The sequence below is a fragment of the Sebastes umbrosus genome, chromosome 11 (genome assembly GCF_015220745.1).
Source record: "Sebastes umbrosus isolate fSebUmb1 chromosome 11, fSebUmb1.pri, whole genome shotgun sequence".
NCBI classification, from domain to species: Eukaryota; Metazoa; Chordata; class Actinopteri; order Perciformes; family Sebastidae; genus Sebastes; species Sebastes umbrosus.
Genome location: NC_051279.1, coordinates 296463 through 302417, shown reverse-complemented (window position 1 = coordinate 302417; position 5955 = coordinate 296463). Strand labels below are relative to the sequence as shown.

The following is a 5955-nucleotide window of genomic DNA, read 5'->3' as shown; positions in this document are numbered from 1 at the left end:
CCCGTCCTCTCAGCCTAACTGTTGTCTCTAATCAGCATCCAGTGAGGTGTGTTACTGCACCCCCATCCTTTACTACTGTACCCGTCCTCTCAGCCTAACTGTTGTCCCTAATCAGCATCCTGTGAGTCCTCTGAGCCTGCATGAGTCCTGTGAAATGACTCCTGTCCCTTCTGTCCTCCTACAGCTACAGGGACCCGGTGTTCTTTGAGCAGTGTAAGCAGGAGTACATCCAGGAGAAGCTGGAGTTTCAGAGGACGGGGGTCGCCACCAAGAGCAGGAAGCAGAAACTCCCGACAAGCATGTAATCAACACCAGGACACCCGAACTACTGCCCTCCTTCTGAAGCTGAAGGGTCGGAGCGTTCAGAACCAGGACACATGGTCATCTGGCCCGGTTTAGTACTCTTAAAGACACAACAAGCCTGCTTTTGATTTCCATCTGTGGAGGGAGGGACGGTAGTGACGTTAGTTTGGTGTGATGGCAGTTTTTGTTCTGTATATTTGCAACATGTTGTCCATCAGATGAGCAGAATTATCTTCCTCATTGGATTGAACCAGCAGCGTTTATATATTACGTTAACCAATGAGCTCATTGATTAATCGAATACACAGAAAGCTCTGATCATACAGTCACATCCTGAACCTGAACCTGATGAAGGAGTTCATTAGACAGCAGAGCTTCAGCATGAACTGAGGGATGCTCACAATGTGCTGAACACTGTCTGTAGTGTGTTTCTGTTAATGACATGTGGTGATGAAGAGTCTGGTTTGTTGCCTTCGCTCGGCCCGACAGCTCGGTGGAGAGGAAGGCCTCCTTTGTTAACAGAAACTCACTTCTAAAAGACGCTTGTACAGTGAATGTAAGAGACCTGTGACATCTCAGCGAGCATTGAACCATGTGATCATGTGACCTTGTAAATAAAGATATTAAAGTGTGTATCCGTGTGGTCAATCAGACTAAACATCAACTGTTCATCAATGTGTTTTGTTGGAGATCAACTTTAACATTGGTTGACTGTGACAGCTGAAGTGACTCCACAGCTGCTGGTTGGCCTTCGTATTTATATTTACATTTGAGATTATTAAAAACATCAATATGCAGCACATTTAGTCGTAAACAAGGCAGTGAGGTAGTCGGTTCCCATTTTGAATGGATACTCATGACACGAACCATCGGTAGATAAAATATGAAGATCAGCTGGTTGATATATTAAAGGTCTCATATTATGCTCATTTCCAGGTTCATAGATGTATTTTAATGTTGCACTAGAACATGTTTACATGCTGCAATGTTCAAAAACCCTTTATTCTTCTCATACTGTCAGTCTGAATATACCAGCTCAGAGGCTGATTCACAGCCTGTCTCCTCCCACTCTGCTCTGATGGTCAGCGTTTCTGTCAATCAAACGTCCTCAACACAGCGTCACTCTCTCCCTCTCCCCCGGAGAGAGAGAGAGAGAGAGAGAGCTACCTGTAGGTCTGACTGGAGGGAGAGAGAGAGCTACCTGTAGGTCTGAGTGTAAGAAGAGAGAGAGCTACCTGTAGGTCTGCAGGGAGAGAGAGAGCTACCTGTAGGTCTGAGTGTAAGGAGAGAGAGAGCTACCTGTAGGTCTGAGTGTAAGGAGAGAGAGAGCTACCTGTAGGTCTGAGTGTAAGGAGAGAGAGAGCTACCTGTAGGTCTGCAGGGAGAGAGAGAGCTACCTGTAGGTCTGAGTGTAAGGAGAGAGAGAGCTACCTGTAGGTCTGACTGGAGAGAGAGAGAGAGAGCTACCTGTAGGTCTGAGTGTAAGGAGAGAGAGAGCTACCTGTAGGTCTGACTGGAGGGAGAGAGAGCTACCTGTAGGTCTGACTGGAGGGAGAGAGAGCTACCTGTAGGTCTGACTGTAGGTCTGACTGGAGGGAGAGAGAGAGCTACCTGTAGGTCTACCTGTAGGTCTGACTGGAGGGAGAGAGAGAGCTACCTGTAGGTCTGACTGGAGGGAGAGAGAGAGCTACCTGTAGGTCTACCTGTAGGTCTGACTGGAGGGAGAGAGAGAGCTACCTGTAGGTCTACCTGTAGGTCTACCTGTAGGTCTGACTGGAGGGAGAGAGAGCTACCTGTAGGTCTGACTGTAGGTCTGACTGGAGGGAGAGAGAGAGCTACCTGTAGGTCTACCTGTAGGTCTGACTGGAGGGAGAGAGAGCTACCTGTAGGTCTACCTGTAGGTCTGACTGGAGGGAGAGAGAGCTACCTGTAGGTCTACCTGTAGGTCTGACTGGAGGGAGAGAGAGCTACCTGTAGGTCTGACTGTAGGTCTGACTGGAGGGAGAGAGAGAGCTACCTGTAGGTCTACCTGTAGGTCTGACTGGAGGGAGAGAGAGCTACCTGTAGGTCTGACTGTAGGTCTGACTGGAGGGAGAGAGAGAGCTACCTGTAGGTCTACCTGTAGGTCTACCTGTAGGTCTGACTGGAGGGAGAGAGAGCTACCTGTAGGTCTACCTGTAGGTCTACCTGTAGGTCTGACTGGAGGGAGAGAGAGCTACCTGTAGGTCTACCTGTAGGTCTGACTGGAGGGAGAGAGAGAGCTACCTGTAGGTCTACCTGTAGGTCTACCTGTAGGTCTGACTGGAGGGAGAAGCAGCTAGGAAGAGTTTATAAACTACTTCAAAGTTTATAAACCAGAAACTTCACCCAGCGCACGTTACCGGAGGAATCTGATCAGAAATCGGCGACAAATGATGAACATCTGCGGTCCAGATCCAGGTTCTCCTGACGGTTTCTCTCAGGTAAATAATGCTAGTTATAGCTCTGTTAGTTAGCTCAGTGTTTACCTTATGCATCAACTCTGTAAACCGTAAACACACACTCTGTTCTACGTCTGTCTTTACAGATCCATCTGTGAGAACTGACTGACAGAATCATCCCAGAGGAGAGCAGACAGCTGCTACATGCTACCGCTATGAGACGGTGTGTAACCACAGCGACCATCAGGGTGGAAAATAGAAGATGTGAAACAGTAGTCAGTTCATTATTTCTGCTAAAAGACACCTGATAAATGTATGGAAGATCAGAGTAATGGTTTATTAGTTACTGTAGAAGCTGTCTCTGTGTTACCATGACTACAGACCACCGGAGCTTAGTTTACCGGAGCTCACCGGAGCTGAAAGACTTTCTCCTGTACCATGTCATCATAACTAACTAACAGGTGGGATGATTACAAATGCTGTGAATAATTAATATTGTCATCTGTCTACTCAAATAAAGTTTGACTGAAACAGAAACGTGTTGTGTTGCTTACAGTCACTATTTACTACCTGTACTCTTCTACATGCATGACATCAAATATATAACATATAAATATCAGCTGTTTAAACAGTGTAATTACATAAAGCCTTTGTGAAAGAACATGTTATATTTAGATGATGGGAGTACATGAAGACTGTTCTGCTGGTTCTTGCGACTAACAGGAGCTACTTTGCTCATAGTTCGGTTGAGAGTGTGGGGCGGGGTCGGCTACTGAAGGTTCTGCTCTGGTTCCACCAGGAAACCCTTACATGGCTTGCAATTCTCTAATGACGTCAGAAGAGAAGGAAAAGCTGCGCAGCGTCTTTCAACACCCATTTCCGGACAAACGGAGCAGGAGAAAAAGAGAGAGGATGGTCTTTTATGTTACTATGGTGACCTGGAGACACACTGGGGACAGACCTGGAGACACACTGGGGACAGATACTGATGTTTAAAAGACATGGAAAAGTGCATTTTGCATAATAGGTGACCTTTAATAGTTTCAGCGATAGTATTATTTATATATATCTACATATTTATATTTATTTATATGTATATAGATAGTATGGATGCCTTGTGATGTCCAGTATTGTTCTGTTGGGCCTCCTGCAGGAAGCGATATCAATTATGAACAGATGTCCTTATTTTTGATTTGTTCTTATTTAGTTAGCAGCCACTGATGTTTTCATATTTCTGCTCTTCTGAGGCAACAGAACATTTCTACTAGTCGAGAGCTCTCACCAAGATAAGAAAAAGACATCTTGTTTTCACAGCCCAACACATGGAACATAAAATAATGTCTATAATAATAATATCATATAATCAGATGAGGATGGTTCAGAACTTTTGGTACATCTGGAGTTGACTTTATTTATTCTTATCAGAAAATGATGATAAATTGAAGAGAATGTTGCATGAGGCCATAAAGTCTAATCATATAAATGATGCCAAACAGAGTGACGGGTTTCAGCTGCTCAGCCTCCAGTTGAATTAAATATATATGAATAATATGAACAATATGAACAAAATGAACGGAGACACAGTTGCTTCCTTTCCTTTGTTTAATTGATCATATTTACAAACAGTCTGAAGTGCAGTAAATCTAAAATATAATCCATATCTACTGTACATTGCATTTTGGTTTGCAAATCGTTTACAGAAGTATGAAACTACTGCTGTAAAATAATGTTTCTTAAAAATGAACAGAAAGACAAAAAGTTCTCATGAGACAGACTGAAGACTCTTCACCGACCGACCGACCGACCGACGCCCTATTAGTCAAGTCAGCTCACATCTCTTCAGGTTGAGAGACGTGTTGTCTTCTCTCCACCGTCGGAGACACTTCTTATACACATCATTGGGGGCGGGGGGAGAGAACAAAATGTTTGGAGTGCAGAACTGCGTTTGGCAGCGTACTGAAGCCCACCATATACATTTATACAAATATGCACAGCCCTCCCTCTGTGTCTTCTACTCATGTGTTTTCTTTTGTACATCCTTCAGCTGTGTTTCGTCCCTCCTCACACAACAACGTCCCTCATACTGCAGAACAAACCCATCATAGATTAACATCAGCACAGCACAGAGCGGAGATACAGGTTCTAATCAGGTTCCAGATACAGAGGAGCGTGTGAAGCCTTTCCCACGAGTCCATCAAGTTTAAAAACATCCAACGTCTCTTTAACGCCGAGAAAAGAAGACAACACAGCAGATATATGGTGTAGTTGTGAGTGAATATGTGAGAACAGGCAGGTTGAAGGAGGCTTGTTGAACCTTGTCAGGGTGCCAGTGAGGGTGCAGATACATTTTTAGATTAAAATTTTTATTTGCTACTCGTTACGCAATATCCTCAAAAAGCCAAATACTGTAAGTGCATTCAAAAATGATTTGGTACGTCTACTCTGATATTGATCCATTAGGACTTTAAAGGGACTGTTTGTAACTTCTTCCAGGTATAACTCATTGCTGGTCGGTGTCTCATGGTCTCTCGTGTGTCTCCGCTGTTCAGACTCAGACTCCAACACAAACTCCAGTGAAGCACCAAAACCTCTTAGTTGTATCTAGTGAAGCTGTTAAACAGTGTTGGCCGCGGTCGGAGGACGCGGGGGAGACCGGAGCTTTGGTCTCCAGGACCGGAGTCTCTGCTCCTCTGCTCCTCTGCTCCTCTGCCTGCCTTCACTCACACACCGTGCTCCTTCTCTCTCTCTCTCTCCACCTCTCACGTGCATGCTGCTCACTCCACACTGCAGAAGAGTTAGTTTAGCTCTGAGAATATCTAGTGAATGTTCAGTGGACGTTTGTGCAGAAATAACTGCTGCAGCTCCTCCAGACCAACAGAGGTTTCCCGTGTCTTGTGAAGTGACGGGGCTCCGCAGAGAGAAACGTTATCGTCTCCGACCAAAACTCCGGCGTCTCCCCCGTTCCCTCCGGCCGCGGTCGGGAGGCTGAGGCGGGAAAAGCCAACACTAGGATCAGCATTGATTCATGGAGAGACCTTGGTCTGGTCAGCTAACATTACTGCCAAGCAGCTGAAATATAGAGTGATATTGTGCTTTTAGCTGACGTGTGTCTCCTCACTGTGTTGAGTGATGCTCCTTCATGTCTATGTAGAGCGAGCACAAGCGCCAGCAACAGGACGCTGACTCTAGTTGACATAACGGACACAGGTGAAGCTGCTAACAAGACATTTAG

General features: G+C 45.4%; 1 protein-coding gene and 2 long non-coding RNA genes across 11 annotated transcripts in view; 1 reads left to right on the top strand and 2 right to left on the bottom strand.

The window, feature by feature from the left end:
- LOC119496815 (eomesodermin homolog) overlaps positions 1 to 1377 on the bottom strand; it is a 38005-nt gene extending 36628 nt beyond the window's left edge. For both annotated transcript variants that reach the window (XM_037784398.1, XM_037784399.1), the window contains exon 1: positions 1373 to 1377. The gene's annotated coding sequence lies outside the window, so the exon portion shown is untranslated. The remainder of the gene's footprint in view (positions 1 to 1372) is intronic.
- The window catches only part of LOC119496820, a 22251-nt gene extending 19177 nt beyond the window's left edge, over positions 1 to 3074 (top strand). Inside the window, exons 1-5 of one of the 7 annotated variants that reach the window (XR_005208816.1) lie at positions 1872 to 1886; positions 1945 to 1966; positions 2103 to 2382; positions 2553 to 2765; positions 2870 to 3074. This is a non-coding gene — a long non-coding RNA (uncharacterized LOC119496820). Of the gene's footprint in view, positions 1 to 1827; positions 2001 to 2070; positions 2383 to 2508; positions 2766 to 2869 lie in introns of those variants that run through there. The other 6 variants (XR_005208815.1, XR_005208813.1, XR_005208814.1 and 3 more) reach the window with 6 other exon arrangements.
- Positions 1455 to 2222, bottom strand: LOC119496822. 2 transcript variants are annotated; one of them, XR_005208820.1, is made up of 3 exons: positions 2097 to 2222; positions 1771 to 2040; positions 1455 to 1482 (listed from the first exon to the last, which is right to left on the bottom strand). It is a non-coding gene; the product is annotated as an uncharacterized LOC119496822 (long non-coding RNA). The 2 variants fall into 2 exon arrangements; XR_005208819.1 differs by lacking the exon at positions 1455 to 1482 and adding an exon at positions 1688 to 1746 and having other exon boundaries at positions 1805 to 2040.
- Positions 3075 to 5955: the final 2881 nt, after the last annotated feature.